At 41.1% G+C, this 17,456-nt stretch overlaps 1 long non-coding RNA gene across 1 annotated transcript; it reads left to right on the top strand.

Moving 5' to 3' along the window:
• The first annotated feature begins 3,952 nt into the window (after positions 1–3,952).
• LOC134473075 (uncharacterized) lies at positions 3,953–17,163 on the top strand. The gene is made up of 2 exons (XR_010043183.1): positions 3,953–4,886; positions 11,172–17,163. It is a non-coding gene; the product is annotated as an uncharacterized LOC134473075 (long non-coding RNA).
• The last annotated feature ends 293 nt before the right edge of the window (positions 17,164–17,456 follow it).

A 17,456-nucleotide genomic window follows, 5' to 3' on the forward strand; every position in this document is an offset into this window, starting at 1 on the left:
AGTCACTTCATTTTTGGGAAGGAATTTAATTGCAGCTGGGACATGTCTTTGAATTCCCAGTTTTATTTTTTCTATGAATTCACAAATAATTCCCGAATAAATCTTTCACAAGATAATGAGATTGCCTTTTCCATCAACTTCTTGAGGTAAATTGACATTCCAACATGATAAACCATATTTACCCATGATTTCTCATATCTCTGATCACCTTTAGGGAAAGTCCTCAGAACACATCCCTAAGACTGAAACAGGAATTACTCTGAGTACAGCATAGATCTGTGAAACAGACTTACATGAGAGTTTGTCATGGGCTCTGGGCCTCTAGTTAGACTCACAGGAGGCACTGTCATGGGCTCTAAATCTTCAGCTGGACTCATGCAAGAAGTTGCCATGGGATCTAGACTCTCAGCTGGATTCTTTGGGTCTTTGTATGTGGACAGATTTCCTGCACTCTTTTGTATTTGACTCTTTGGGTGACCATTATAAAATGATACTATGAAGTATATGTGCTGTATTGCCTCCTTCTTCTTGCAAACCCTGACTACAACAAATGCATTAGGAAACACATGCCTTTGGAGGAGAGTTCTGAATCCATGTCCCATATTTACTAAATCCTGACCTTGAACCAACCATATTTGTGGGAATGCTTGCTACTCTGTAAATGCAGATCCATTGTCAATAGGACTAAAAATTTCTGTATACAATATGTTCAGCATAGTCTCTGTTTCAGAGTAATTCTTGTTTCAGGAATGTTTCTCATCATGCCTATCTCCCACCAAATGTGATTTCTTGTGTGGACCACAGGGTGAAAAATAGAATAGTGGGCTGAGGGTGTAATTCAGGGGCAGAGCTCTTGCCTAGCATTTGCAAGGGCCTGGGCTGGCACCACAACCTCAGAAAATAAGAATAAAGTAAAATAAAGATGATATAGATAACCAAAGACAGCGAAAGAGGAGTTGAAAAGCAGGATAAAGCAATGGGAAAAAAGAATCAAGTTATATCATGTACAGGTGCAAATTCCCTATGATGAATGTGATCATTATGTATACCTAAAATGTACCAACGAACTTAATTTAGGAGGTGGGCGTAGTGGCTCATGGAGGCTGAGGCAGGAGGTTTGCTGAAAGTTCAAAACCAGCCTGAGCTCAAGCCAGCCTGAACTGCATAATAAGACCCTGTCTCAAAAAGACCAAAAAAGTAAAAAAGAAAGAAACAAAAACCAAAACAACAACAAAACTTTAATTTAAAAAACCTGACACACATAGTATTTTTCCTTGATATTTACAGTTGGGTTACAATGAATTGGGACTATCTGAGCAACAGAGGGCAACAGAGAGCTGGTGAAAAGATAACAGAGAGACTGGACCAAGTATAAAGTCATTTATTTTTAAAAGAAATTTAGGATCATTAAGTGGAAAACAGCCTCTTTTTTTCTAGTTCTAGTCTTATATCTGTAGTCTATTCTTTGCTGCTGGGGATCAAACACAGGACTTCATATATGCCAGGCAAACACTCTACCACTGAACTACATCCTCAGACCCACTCTCTTCTTACAAACATTTGTATTTACTTTTTATACTTAATTATTTTTATTACTAAAAGACATCAAATATATGCTTATTATAAATTAATTTCAGGTTCTTCTCCTAATATCCCTTTTATATTAGCAGCTTGCAGACACTGATTCAATTGCTGCAGGGAAATTGCGATGAGAGAAAGTATGTGATTATCCCTGGGAAATCACACAATGAGAAGACAGGAAGAAGCCCTGACTTTTGTACTCCTAAAACTCACAATAACAATCCCAGTTTCTGAAGGAAGGAATTTGAGAGCATTCTAAAACTTGCTTCTTAACTCCAGCCTTAGATTAAACTAATACTTCTTGATCACTATGAATTTAGTACTCTCGATATATTATTGTATTTATTCTTCAATCATTCATCAAACATTCCCTGGGTGCTTTAAAATGACTAGGGCTTTAAAAATACAATGCTGAAAACAGAATATTTCAAAAAGAACCTGAAACCTTCTTAGAAAAGAAAAAGCACTAATTAATAAACACATGATAAATTCCTTGTGGCCGGGTATAGTACATAGGCCTGAAATCCCAGAATTTGGGAGACCAAGGCAGGAGGATAAGAGTTTGAGGCCAAACTGGGCTACACAGCTAGTCTGAGGCCAGATGGGTCTACATAGCTTGGCTACCCTATCTCCAAAAACAAGAACAACAACAAAAAAAAGCTTGCTCCTCCTGGGATGGGGATGTATTTCAATGATAAAGCACTTGCTGAGCATTTGTAAAACTCTGGGTTCATCTCTAGAAAAACAACAAAAAGATGTGCCTCCTAATGATGAAAGAAAAGCCAATGAAAACAGTGTAATGTTTTCATCTATTGGGTAAACACAGATTTTGGCATCCTATGTTTGAAAGCCTGCTGGAAAACTGGCATTGCCAGACAATTGATAGGACTGTATAATACCTACTCTTTGGAGAGCAATTAGCTAACATTTATTAACATTTAATATGTGCTTACTTTTTTATCTAAAAATTCAACTTCCAAGAATGTAAACTACAGAAATTCTCAAATAAATTTCTGCAGGTTTTCATTGCTGCTATTCTTATCATAGAAACAAATATTCAATAGGAGTACATTTGAAAGCAATGTAAACATTAAAAAGAATGAAATAGGCCTATTCATACCAATATTGAAAAATGTTTAAGAGCCAGGTATGGTGGCGTATCCATGTTAATCCTAGTATTCAGAAGGCTGAGGCAGGAGGACTACCACTGGGTTGAAACCAGCCTGAGCTACATAAAACCAATCTATGTAAAGACAACTTAAATAAAATGGAGGCCCTGTCTAAAAAAAGAAAGAGAAAGAAAATATATTTTAGTGCATTACTAAGTGAATAAAAAGATATACTAGTATAACTTTTTATTTATTTATTGAGACAGTTTCACTATGTAGTGCAGGCAAGCTTTGAACTTGTTTATGTAGCCCAGGCTGGTCTTGAACTCACAGTGATTCTCCTGCCTCAGCCTCCTGAGTGCTAGGATTATGGGTATGCACTATCACACCTAGCTAGTATAACTTGAATTTTTCTAAAAATTTAATTTTTAGCCATATGCAGTGGTGTGTCTCTCCAGTTCCAACTATTTAGGAGGCTGAGGCAGGAGGACTGCCTGAGCCCAAAAGTTCCAGGATCACCTGGGAAACAACAAGATTTTGTCTCAAAAATTTAGTTAAAATTTTAAATTTAATTTCAAAATACAATATTTTAAAAAATACACTGGGCATGGTAGCACACAGCTGTAATCCCAGTACTCTGGGAGAGCAAGAGAGAAGGACACTAAGTTTGGGCAACATAATGAATTGAAGACCAGCCTGAAGTATGTAAGAGCTCCTGACTCAATCAACAACAACAACAGCAACAGCAGTAACAACAACCAACCAAACAAACAAAACCCTAGGAAAAACATACTTAAGTGTGAGTAGTTGCTAACTATAGACTAGGAAGGAGTGACAAAACGGCGTACAACGGATTTCCACTCTTTAGTTTATATTTTTATAAGAATCACATATTACTCTTGAAAGTAGACAAAATAAGAAAGTACTTTTAAAAAGCATAACACCCTTCTCTAGATGTCTTTCTCTGTCTTATGGGCCATTTCAGAATAGGTGTTAATATCACTATTTCTCTTTTCAGTACTAGGAAGTGTATTCAGGGCCTCTGCACTGAGCTACATACCCAGGCCTCCACCTTTTTTAAAAATTTTGAGCCGGGGTCTCGGTAAGCAGCTATCCATGCTGGGCTTGAATTTGCAATTTTCCTGCCTTGGCCACAGTGCTAGGATTACAAGCATTAAGCATCACGCCTGGTTTATTATTTATTTTTAAAAGGTAGTTCAGAAAAGTACTGAGATTTTCTCAAGGTCACCAAGTGTAGGGAGCCGAGTGACAGGCATTGCTGCCTCGATGTCTCTCTCTCTCTCTCCTATGGGCACTGCGTCTGCCTACATTAACCATAATCCTCTTCTGCTTACGTCACTTATCCGGATGTGATGGTGACCCTGTTGTATGCATCTGTTTAACCTCTTCCTGTCTCAGCTCCCGCCCTCAGCCTATAAAAGGTGTGATTATTTTCTGACTAAACCGGAGGCTTGATTGGGTTACATCAACTTGCCTTCGTCTCTTTTTGTCTCCCCCATGTCTTTTATTTAATCCCCGTTTCTCCTCCAGGAGTTCCGAACTTGTTGATCTGCAGGCCGGATCAACCAAGTCCGCTAAGCCTCGCTCAAAAGATTTTACATTGGGTGAGCTAACCGCACCGGCCGACTGCGGAGAAGCCCGGCTAATCAAGTTTGCGTGACGTCACTCCGAAGGCCCGGGATTGGTGCTCGCGTGTAACTGAGGGGCTGGGAATGGTGGGGGCGCTGCTGAGGCGGAAGTGGGAGGCTGGGTGTAGTTCGCCTGAGGCTTGTCTACCTCCCATTCATCTTGCGGGTGCCTTTGGCACCCTCGGGTAGGCTTGGGTAAGAGAGTGATGGCGGCAACCTGTTCTTCCTCCTCTGCCATGTCCGTCTCTCCAAGCCGTCCCTACAAAGCCCGCAGGCTTCGGTCACTGCCTCCTGCTCCCAAAGACCTGGAAAGGCTGTGACAGCTGCCGGCCCTAACGTCAGTGACTGCATCATGTGATGCACACATGCAGGACCCGCCTAGCCTTTAGCCGGCACGACGCATTCAGAACCGAACTCGCTGCAACCTTTGCTTCTCTGCCTGCCTCTGAAATTCCCAGGCTGTGGTTTGAGCTGAAAAAGCCCCTGCATTGAGGAAAAGGGGACTGAGGCCCCGACAGGCAGAGGCTCGTCCTTGGGCACCCAGTAGGTTAGTCAAAGAACCCTGACCGCTTCCCTCAGGGTAGCAAGTTAGGTGGCCATGCTTCCATCCTTTTAGCTTGGTGTCCTCCTGACACATATCTCCCTCCTTGCTTCTTTTCCCTCTGTATCCGAAGCAGCAAATGTTAGTAAGAGTCTTAAGGGCCCATTTTTTCTCATTTGCTATGGGATATTGGTCTCCCTTGTTTTAGGAATAAATGAGAAGTTGGGATGCTGGTTAGTAGAGAATGATTTACAAATATAAACCCTAAACTGAGCTTTGTGGTATACACCTGTAATCCCAGAGTATGGGAAGCTAAGGCAGGAGGATCACAAGTTCAAGGCCAGCCTGGGCTACATAGCAAGGCCCTATCTCAAATAAACAAGCAAAATATATAGCCCTCAGTATCACCTGGGAACTCATTAAGAATATATATTTCTCATGTCGCCAGGAGGTTCCTGAAGGGGTGACTGAGGACCTTTGCTCACCCAGTCCGAAGGGCAGCTGGCAGCTTGAAGCTCCCAGACTTTGATCACAGGACAGGGATTCTGAGGGTGTGTCAGAAAGAGGCATAAAGAGACTTATTAGGCAGAATTTAAAAAGTACTCAAAGAAATTGAATGTGGGACCTCAAGAGGGTGAGCACGTCCTTGTGACCTCAAACTTGGTATATTTATGGGATTTAGGGGGTGGGAATCTGTGGCACTTGTGAACCTATGGAAAGAAGAGATTCAATTTACAGATGAAAAGAAACAGCTTCTTCCTACAGGGAAAGTGCAATGGCCCCTTCATAGGTGACAGCTATCACAGGTAGCACATCCATAGCAAAACCTCATTTGAGGCAAACATGGACGATCTAGTACAGTCCTGGACCGGATGCTCATTATCATGGAAAGCACTGGAAAGGCCCATTTATAGGTAGAAGGGAATGGCCAAGGCTTATTACGTCTCTAAGGACCTTAGAAATTTTTCTTAACTGGGCTTGTATCCTGAAGCTGTAGTTTTTATTAAAAGAGCAATTTTTAAATTATGATTTTCCTTGTCCTCTTTCTATCTATCTATATTTTTTCTATCCTAACTCAGTTGTACAGGACTTGAAACTGAATGTGGACTCCCTTTTACATCTGTGGGTTTTTTTTCTTGTTTTTTTTGGTTTGTTTGTTTGAAACTGAGTGTCGCTATGTAGTTCAGGCTGGTCCTAAACTCACTAGGTAGCTCAGGCCTTGAACACTCAGCAGTCCTCCTGCCACAGTCTCCAAAGTGTTGGGATTACAAGTGTGTACCACCACACCCAGCTATCTGCATATGTTTTTTTTTTTAATCCATATCAGGGATTGAACTCACGACCATGCGCTTGCAAGGCAGGCGCTTATGCCGCTGAGCTAAATCCCCAGCCCCCTGCATGTGTGTTTTAATGAGCTTTGCAGATAAAATTCCAGAATCACTAGTATACAAACCTGTTTGGTTTGGGATCAGACAGTCCTGGCCTCTAAAATTGTCTTGGTTCTGCCTTTCACTATTTGGAAGGCCTAGAACAAAGCATTTGCCCTACTCGATCCTTAGTTTACACACTTGTAAAATGGAGTCAAAAGGTATAGTTACCTAACAATGTGTTTTATTGATTCGACTGAACTTTTTGAGTGCCTGTCATGTGGTAAGTAGGCTGTTAGATTTGAGGATTAAGGCAATGATGTATGAAATTTATCACAACACTGGCACATATTAAACACTCAGAAAATAGCAGTTATTCATGAAGGAGAAAGAGCCTGTAAACAGAAAAATGCTAGATTAAATTAATCTGGGCCCTGCCTCTGACTCACAGCCATATCATCAGAATTTATCAAAGAGTCTGGTACAGGACAGAGCTTGGCAAATATTTGATAAATGTATATGCGAAAGTCAGAGATTAATAGTAATATAGTTCTGCTTCCTCTTTGAGCTGTAATTAGGGCTGATCTTTCAGCAATAAGGCATGTACTCCAATAAGCCTTCTCCTCTTACATTCCTGTATTTCACTCTGTCTAGTTGTTAAAAGGTAACTCTCTTCGTAGTCGTGTGTTGGCAGAGGTCTGAAATGTGGTAGGGTAAGAAGTCTGCCTTAAAAGAACAAATGAGCACTTCAAACAGCATAGAAATATGCAAGAAATTGTGCTGGGTTAGAGGTCAAGAATTTTGTCCTGATAGTTCTATGTTGTTTGGCTCTGGCTAGTCCATTCTTTTTTCAGATCCTCAGTCTCCTGATCTGTAAAACAAGACTTACCCCATGTACCCCAACCTAGTGCCAGGAGCAGAGAGGTCAACCTTTATACCGAAGTTTTAAGGATGTTTCATACAACCTTAAATATATTGCCTCCTTGTCTTACCTCTCAGGATGAATTACTGAAAACAGCAAAGGAGATATAATAGCTATCTCCCTTTGTAAGACTTAAGACACTGTAGAAATTAAATAGAATTTCTAACTAGATAGGTCACATAACTTACACTGTGGAAACAATGACTTGAAATTCTTGCTATTCAAAATGTAGGCTGAGGACCAGCAACACTGGTATCATTTGGCATCTTGGGTAGAAATGGAGAATCTTGGATCCCACCCAGATCTACTAACTCAGAATCTGCACTTCAGAAACACCCCCAGGTGCCTTGAATGCACAATACAGTTTGAGAAGCACCGCTGTAAATCAGCCTTATGGATACACATACCAGAGAGATTATGAACATTATCTTCCACTCCTTCGTTGTACAGTACCCCAGACTCTAGAGACTTTCTAAAAGGCAGAGGTTTATGTCATCCAGAAGCCCATGGCTGTAACCACAAGGACATCCTCAGCTCAGCACTCAAGGCCCTGCCACCTGACCACTGCGGTCCCTGCTGCTCGGGGCCTCCCCACCTGTGCTGGCGGAATCAGTCAGCTGATCAGCTCCTCTTCTCAGGCTATTTTCCCACTTCCTGCAGCCTCAGCTCAGGGAGTGACATCGTTGATCCCTGAGCACTTGTCTAGGTGCCTTTTTAGTTGCTACTGGTTGACTATGAGCTACGATCAGCCAATTGAGATCTCCATCTTCTGAAGCACTGTAGTGATGTCTCCAGGAACCTAGTTCCCTGTCCCTTGAGAATCTCCTTGGTCCTCTTGTGTCCTCAATGAAACAATTCAGTCAAGACACATAGGTGGCCATACAGAGGTACAGGGTAGAATTTACTGTAAAGTAGGTGTAGGGAGAGCTATATCATCTGGTGAGAAAGCAGGCAGTGCCACAAAGACATTTGTACAAAGTGTGAGTTTGGACACTTTGTGCACACATGAGTTATTCCTAAGAGCTGAGGGGGTGGAAGGGGTGGTGTATACCTATAATCCAAGCTCTCTGCAAGGCTGAGGCAGGAGAATCACAAATCGGAGCCTAGCCTGAGCAGCTTAGTAACCGAGAAAGAGACACTTTCTGAAATTTAAAAAAGAAAAGAAAAGAAAAAATTTCAAGCTGGGTGTAATGGTGCATGCCTGTGATCCCAGCACTTAGGAGGCTGAGGCAGGAAGATCTTTGTGAGTTCAAGACCAGCCTGAGCTACAAAGTTGAAGGCTGGCCTGAACTGCAGAGCAAAAAACTTTTTTAAAGAGCTGAGGATATAGCCCAATCCAATGACCTAGGGTTGAATCTCAAGTACTGCAAAACAATAGCCCACAAAAAATAAAAATAAAACCAAAAATATCACACACACACACACACACACACACACACAGAGTTACTCCTGGTACTCAGGGAACTTGGATAATTACGATGCTTAGAAGGTTTTTGGAACTATAAAATGTCCTCCTGTTCTTTCAGATGGTCAGTGTTCTTTTAGGGGCTGTAACCGTGGAAGAAACTTCTGTTTCCTTTGTAGATATCATTGGGTTAAAGGTATAGTAACCAGGAGTGCTGTATGACTTGTTCTAGAAATGGAGGCCCTGTGCATTTGACCCTGAGACCTAATGAATGACTATAAGGATAATATGCATTGAGGGCTTTCTTTATTAACTGTGACAGCCAAACCATGCTGTTTATACTCCCTCTTTGTCCCTCCACCCCTTAATGTCTAACTACCAGCCTGACAGTCATTTCCTGCTTTTTATTATAGTGTCTTTTTTGCCCGACTGTGAACTCCTTAAGGATAGGAACCAGGTCTGGTTTACTCATTTACCCATCAGGCCCTCACACACTTGTCAGGCACTATGTACTTAGTTTATCTGATGTGACTAATGATTTGTAACATGTCTTCCCGACCTAACTTTGTACTTTTTTGATTGTGAAATCCCAGAAGGTAGGGACCTGATATTTATTTCCTTCTTCTCACGAGCTTCCATGTGTCTGGGGACAATAGGCACTTGTTCACCACACAAGCTGACTGGTTCAGCTCGTAGCATTCCCAAAATGCCCACGTAGTCTTGGTTCAGAGGGTTGCAAAATCCTAAGCAGGGAAAGGATCAGGTTTTAGGGTAAATTATCTCAAGGCTGGACTAAGATTTAGTGGCTTCTAAAAAAAGCTCACAAGGTTTAAAGTTAGGACCTCAAGTCTATTCCTGAAGTTTCTGGCCTGCATATAGGAGCGCATACAGGTGGGTGCTACAACTGTGTCTATGGGTGAATAAGTTAATTTGGACTTCTGAATGTAACCAAATGCTGACCATCGGATAAAAGAACCCAGAAAAAAGAAAGAAAGAAAAAAAGAGAGAGCCAGGGAGAGTTGAAACCAAACGTCACATCATATTAAAGATGAAGTTCTTTACCTTTATCCACAAGGCCTGCAGAATGTGCCCCAGCCTGCCTGTCCAGCTTTGCCTCTTCCCCTCCCATACATACTATATTTGTAGACCCAAAGCCCAGCCCCTGCTGACCTGCTCCAGTGCCTTCACACAATCGGTTCTGTATGCACAGAATCCTCTTCTCTCTTCTTGTAACCTAGTGAGTCTTTCCTGTCCTTCAAATCCCAGGTCAAGCCCTACCTGTGTTAGGAAGCCTGCCCTGACTCCTCCCACTGACTTGGCCTGGAAACCTCTCAGGCATCATCCCTTTTTCTGTGGTGCTGGGGACTGAACCTAGGGACTCGTGTGGTGCTTTTCTACCAAACAATGCCGCTGACCTAGCTATACTACTTTTCATGAGTATTAACCATATTTTTCCCTGTTGTCTGTCTTCTCCCCCATTAGACTTGAATACTTTGGTGGCAAGAACTAGGTCTTACTCACTTTGGTATCCTTATTGTTCTGTGTAGAGCACAACACAAAGGAGACATTTATTAGGCACATGATCCAGTAGAAAAGAATTGAGAGTAAACAGTTACTAGTGCTGGACATGGCAGTGCACACCTGTGATCCCAGCACTCAGGAAGTTGAGGCAGGAGAATTGCTGTGAGTTTGAGGTACGTTTGGACTACATAGTGAGTTCATAACCAGCCTGAACTACAACAAGACAATGCCTCAAAGACAAACAAAAAAACAAACCAACAATAAAGGGTACTATTAGTTAGGGAATTTGCCACCCAAAGAATTCCTGGTTTAGGAAGGGCTTAGCATGATATTGGTATTTGTTGGAGAATAAATTATTTATGTGCATCTAAACTTCCAGGAAAGGGCTAGACTAGTGAATAGATGATAAACCAGGATGCCCCAAGAAGTGGAATTTTGCACACACATGTATACACACGTCTGTGCCAGATATACAATTTGTAGGATGTGAACAGATGAACCTTAATAAAGGGTATCCTGCAGACGAGACCCCAAGAAAACGTGCACATGAATTACTAAATCTGGATCAGTTGCCAGTTTGGGGAATCAATTTAATTCTAGAACATGAAGCAAGTAAGTCATTCTTCTGTCTAAGCTTCAGTTTCTCATCTGTAAAATGGGAATAATAACATCCAGAGTGTGAGGTTCATAGGAAGGCTATTTTTTGGAGAGTTTTTTAAAAAACAATTGTATCCTCTTAGCCTATTAGAAGAGCCTTATGTATATACCATAAATATATAGTAACCCAAAGAACCCTCACTAGAATGCTGTGAGGTAAAATTATAATGCAAACTTCATATATAAAGAAACTGAGGTACAGAAAAGTTGGATCTGGGAGTAAACCTAGACAGACTGGTTTGCTTCAGACTCTGTGCTATCAGTGAAGCAGGAGACTGCACGGAATCTCACAGAACCGACAAGACATGGAGTGATAGGTCAGAGCACGGTTTACTGCCAGGGTCCCTCATGCAACTAATGTCCACTCAAGAGCCCCAAAACAATGCCAATTTCACTTTTGTATTGTTTCTCTCATACAGGCCATTTTCCTTTGGAAATCAACACAAAATGAAGCCACAGAAGCAAAAGAAATCATTTAACAGGAAAAGGAGGCAGGAACTTCCCAGGGGCATTTCCAAGTCTGCTGTGCTCCACTGACGTTTAAGTCACAGCTGAACCCGGCACGACCAGCGCCAAAATCATGAAGCTCCTCCGGGAGCTCAGCTACCATCAATTTAACAATCAGCTTAGCTGTTAACCCATAGATGTCCAGCCTCATCCCAGGAGGTGGTCTCCGCTCTCCTAAGTATGACTACACTCTAATTATGTGATAAGAACATAATTATGAGAACAGGATGATACCTAATGCATACCGACTGCACAACATATATTAAGAATAAGAAAGGTAATTCAGTGCTTGTGGTTGATGAGAAGAAAGAAAATGGGTTAATATTAAGAGAAAATATTACCTTGTTCCTTTTTAGAATGACTTATCTTTCAACTAAGGTGTTTGCTTGTGGTTGATTTACAGCCTAAAGTCTGGGCTATCTTTTTTTTTTTTTTTTTCTGTCTTTTTCCTTTTTTATCGGTACCGGGGATCGAACTCACGACTGCCTGCTTTCAAGGCAGGTGCTTATGCCGCTGAGCTAAACCCCCAGCCCCAAGTCTGGGCTATCTTAATCCACCTAAAGATAAAGTGCTCTGTCCTCTCCTGAAAAGTTGGGATAAGTTCTTAGCACTTGAGCTGGAGGACGTTTGAAGGACACCAGAATGGCTGGCAGTTTATTCCCTCCAGTCAGACCATGCACTGGGCCCTGGCCACAGAGATAAATGAAACCCAGCAGTTGCTTTCCAGGAAATCTCAGCTTAATTGGGAAGCAAATAAAAGGGATAACACCAGAATCTAAGCCCAGAAAGGATGAAGAGCTTCGTGATGGAAGGGACAATCAGGAAAGGCCTTCCAGAGGAGGTGGCACATAGATCTAATATTAGACGGCAAGAAGAAGGCATATCTGAAAAAAGCAAGAAAAGACTGGTTGGCCGAGGAAAAACCAGGAACAAAGATACAGAGTTACTGGCTGCAGTGGCTCACACCTGCAGTCCCAGTTACGGAGCAGGCCAGCGCAGGAGAATTGAAAAGTCCAGGCCAGCCTAGACAATTCGGTGAAAGCCTGTCTCCAAATAAAAACTAGAAGGGATTGGGGATACAGTTCAGTGGTAGAGTGCCCCGGGGTTTGATTCTCAGTGCTGCAAACAAACAAATACATAGAACTATGAAATAATATGTAGGAGCCCACTTCTGCAGCGCTAGCGCAGAGCTGGAGGATATGGAGTGAAAGTTTTGATAACCACGGTACAGACAGAGGCCAAGTGGGCGAGTGGCTGAATTACCTAAACGATGATCTGGCCCTTGTCCTATAAGAAATGTGATACCTAAACAGGACTATAATATGGTTTAGAAAGATAATTTTGGCAAAGGCAGGAAGAATGAAAGTTTGAAGTTGGCCTGGACAATTTAATGAAAAACCAGTCTCAAAATAAAAGTTTGCGGATATAAGGACAACGAAGGAAAGTATTCTCTAGTACTCAGGGAAGAAAAACCTGTTCCTAGCATTATTCACACTAGCCCAAAAAAACATATAAATGAATGTCTATCAGCTGGTGAACTGATGAGTAAAATGTGGTATATCCATGCAATAGAATATTATTCAGCCACGAAAGGAATTCAGTCCTGATACATGCTGCGACATGGATGAGCCTTGAAAACAACACTAAATAGAAAAAACCACACACAAAAGGCCATATATTTGTGCTGCATGTCCAAAATATGTAATCTACAGAGCTGGAATGTAAATTAGGGCTGGGGATATAGCTCAACAGACACAAGTGCCTGCTTGGCAAGCACAGAGTCTTGAGTTCAATTCCTGGTACCAAAAACAAAACAAAATAGAATGTAGATTAGTGGTTGCCAGGGAGTAGAATGCTGGCAAAAATAGAGACCGAAGTTAGACCTGAGTTTCTGAAATTGGTGGTGATGGTGTCACTCGGCTGGGTGTGAGAGGCTGAAATAAGGAACCTGTCTCACCCTTTTAAGAGCCTAAATTTACAGGTTTATTGCAAAGTGACTTCTGAAAATTTTTAAAAAGTGAGGTTCTTTTTTTTTTTTTGGAAAGGAAAAAGGCTTGATTAAGTGTCCTGAGGGCTGGGGATTTAGTTCAGTGGTGTAAGCACCTGCCTGCTGATCCCCGGTACCAAAAAACAATCGAAAAGTTCGATTTTCTTTACCTTGTTTTTATTTCTCTTACCTTACCTCATTTCTACCCCTCAGACTGTGGTCCTTTTTTTTTTTTCTTTTGGTCCCTTATTTTTAAGGGGTTGCAGAAGGCCTAATGGCCTGACTTTTTATGCAACTGCTTCATGGGTAAGCAGGGGCATTGATCCTGCCTCACTAGACACTGAAAATCTCATCTTTACAATCTATGAGAGGCATAGAAATATCTGGTTCTGTCTTCTTGATCTGTTCTGCCAGTCTGTTTCATTGGAGAATGGCAAAAGGGTTAAGAAAATACCAAATTGTCTGGCTTTGATGTTAGGCTGGTAATCAAAACTTTTTATGGCTATAAATTGTAGGTGCAGCTGGCGACTACAAGCAGGGGGTGGTGCAGAACTTGCCCCCCATTTTAATATTTAGCCTAGCTTTTAACTTAACATTATTATTGTTATTCTTTCTATATAAAATTTGGTTTACTTTTCTAAAAGGAGGGCCACTAAAGAGAAGAATGTTCCCATGCTCCCAAGGAAGCTGTGTGATCCTGGAAAATGACACAGCTGTATAGGAAAAACTAAGAGGCTCTGTCCATGGCCTCAAAAGCATTGCCTTCTTTTAGTACAACATAGACTTACTGATGCCTGTCCCTGGAGTTCAAAATGTCCCAGCTTAGGAGGTGAGTGATCTCTGGAGTTGTAGGATCCTTTCGAGAGGTTCCCTCATGTCCTGTGTCCTTGTTGACCTTAGAGGCCCAGGACCAAAATATTGGCTGTCTTTTTAGCCCAGGTATCTTTTCTAGCTTTGGTCATCAAGCCTTACTTGTTGAACACCCAGAAGGTCAGTTATACCAGTATTGAAGTGAGAGTAGTAGGCTTAACTATCGTGATCTCATGTGGACATCAGACACTTTGAAATATGAAGGACATCCAAAAAAAACCCTGCTACTTTTCCAAATTAATCATGATTGTCTTAGAAGTCAAATTCCTATAGAATGTCTTTGTTTCTTTTGAGACAGGGTCTCACTTTGTAGTGCAGGCTGCCCTTGAGCTCATTATATAGTCCAGATGGGCCTTAAACTCACATCAATGAGATCATGCCTCAGCCTTCGGAGTGCTGGGATGTACACATGCCACAGAGATGGATTCCTAAAACAGATTCAAACAGATATCCACAAGATTAAAAATTCCCTTGAAAGTATGAGCCAATGTGAGGACAGAATATCATATATAGAAGACAGAATTACAGTTAGCAATCATAAAATGTTTTTAAAATAGCAAAAGATCATGAAAAATCAATCCAACAGCTACCGGATAATGCAAAGAAGGATAGCACAAGGTGGTCAGGGTCAGTGAAAAAGCAAGAGAGAGCACAAATGACCTGTTTGTCAAGCAAGCAACTTTCCAGGCAGGGAAAAAGAATTTGACATACACATAAGTGATATATACAGACTCCAACTTGTGATAATAAAAAAATCTATACCAAGGCATATTGTAGTCAAGATTCTAGAAATTCAATACAAGAACTGAGTATTAAAAGCTGTTAGAGTTGTGCATGGTGGCACATGCCTGTAGTTCCAGCACTCAAGAGGCTGAGCCTGGAGGATGACTGTGAATTCAGGGCCAAGCTGGGCTACACAATGAGACCTTGTCCATAAATAAATAAATAAATAAATAAACAAACAAACACTGTTAGAGGAAATAAATAAATCATCTATAAAGGAAAAATCAGAATCATAGCAGACTTTTCAACACAAACCCTCAAGTCAAGGAGAGCTTGAGTAAAGTATTTCAAATTTTGAAAAAAACAACTTCCAACCTAGACTGATGTACCACACAAAACTATCTTTCAAAATTAATGGAGAAATAAGATACTTCCATGGCAAAGAACACCTGAAGAAATTCATGACCACCGAACTAGTGCTCCACAATGTCCTAAAAGAGATGATACGGACTACAACTTCATGAATCCCAACAGAATGAATCCACCTGGCAAGGCAAACAACTAAACAGAGGGGAAAAAAATGAAGCCAACAAGAGGAAAATAACATGACAAACATAGTCAATACATGTCAGTTATAACCATCAGTAAATAGTTTCAATTCACCAATCAAAAGAAACAGAATGGCAGGATGCATCAGGAAGTAAGAGCCAACAATATGCTGCATACAAGAAATACATTTAATTCAAAAAGAAATTCATAGACTGAAAGTCAAAAGAAGGGAAACAGTACTCCACAGGACAGAAAAATGGAAAAAACCAAGCGTAGCTATTTTATTCAAAGACAAAGTGGATTTCAAGCCAAGACTGATTAAGAGAGACAAAACAGGTCACTACATCCTTGTAAAGGGAACAATTCAAGAGGAAGAGATAACAACCATAAAATATATGCAACAAATAGCAGCAGACTCAACTGTTAAACATTAAACATGTTAATGGACAATGAAAAATTAAATAAATATAATTATAATGTGAGATGCTGATACTTTGCTGTTACAAACAGACACATCAACGTGGCAAAAAATCAACAAAGAATTGTCAGAACTGAACCAAACTTCTGAACAAATGTACTTAGTAAATGTCCACCCCACAACATCAGAATATACATTCTTCAACAGCATGTGGGATGTTCTCCAAAATAGAACACATACTAACTTATAGAACATGCTTAAGTAAATGCCAGAAATGAGACCAAAGTGCAGTGAAATTGGAAATCAATGACAAAGAAACCACAAGAACTTCATACACACACACAAATCAAATAACACCTTACTGAACAACTACTGAGCCAAAGATGAAATTAAAGAAGAAATTAAACAGTATCTACAATTAAATGATAATGCTAATACCACATACAGAACTTATGGGACACAATGAAAGGAGTTCTATGAGGGAAATTTATAGCAGTGAATTTGCATATCAGAAAAAAAGAGTGAGGGGAGTCCGGGAAGATGACAAATGTAAGCAGCAGAGAAAGTGCCTCTCTGAGAGCTGCCATCCACATGCTGGAAAAGAGCAATGTGACGAAGACATGAGGGAGGGAGGCGGGTTTCCTGGACCCAGAAAGAATCTGAAGTGGGGACTGAAGCCCATGGAGAGAGTAAAGAGAGAAACTTTTAGGAAGAAGGATATAGCCAGTGGTGCCTTCTCCCTGAGATGGGACCCACTGCATGACAAGAGAGGTTCAAACTGTGGATGCATGGCCACGGTGATGGTGATGGCTGGTGACCCCGGAAGCCTCTGCAGAGAAACACAGAGTGGAGGGAAGCCGTGGATGTGAAGGACTACATTGACTGGGGGTGAGTGCAGGGGTCTTGCTCTTGCTGTGGGAGAAAACAACTGACCTGGAGCCACCTTGGAGATGGGCCTGAGATCAGAACACAGAACTGCAGCTAGATCCCTCTGGTGGCTGCCAGTACGGCCCAAGCCTGTGGAAGGTGCTTGGAAGAAGGTCAGCCAAATGTGACTGACTAGTCACGATCAGGAAGTGCAGGCCGACCGAGAGTATACACTACCCCACCAAAAAGCTACTTCTGGCTTGCTGGGATTGATTGACACAAATCAGGACTCTGTCTCCACAGGTTGTCTGCCAGTGAAAGCAGAGACAAACCAAACCTGGACAAACCTGGAAGCAGACTTTTTTTTGTTTTCTTCCCTTTCTCTCACATTTGTCTTTGGTTTTTAGTTTTTGAGTTTTTTTCTTATCTTTATTTCTCCTTCATTGTTTGATCTTATTTTTATATAAGTATAAACATGGTTTCTCCCCTCCATGTGGCTCTGTTCTCTTCTTTTCATCTCTTCCTTTACTCTTTTCCTCCAGTCTTCTACACTGATTTTTCAAAGTTAGCACGATCCCCTTTGGTTCTCCAACCTTACTTCTAATCTCTTCCTCTTTTTTCAGTTCTCTATTTTCTCCTTAAACTATATTAAATTTTAATCCTCAAAGGCAAAATGGACATATCATTGTATGCAGCATATAATTTTTTGGTTTGTTGTAGATTTTGTTATATAACCACAAATTTAGTTTATATGGTTAAAAGTAACAAACTAAGGGTTATCTG

Source organism: Cavia porcellus, unplaced genomic scaffold (genome assembly GCF_034190915.1).
Source record: "Cavia porcellus strain 051 isolate PalLab524CR breed Dunkin Hartley unplaced genomic scaffold, mCavPor4.1 scaffold_25, whole genome shotgun sequence".
Taxonomy (NCBI): Eukaryota; Metazoa; Chordata; class Mammalia; order Rodentia; family Caviidae; genus Cavia; species Cavia porcellus.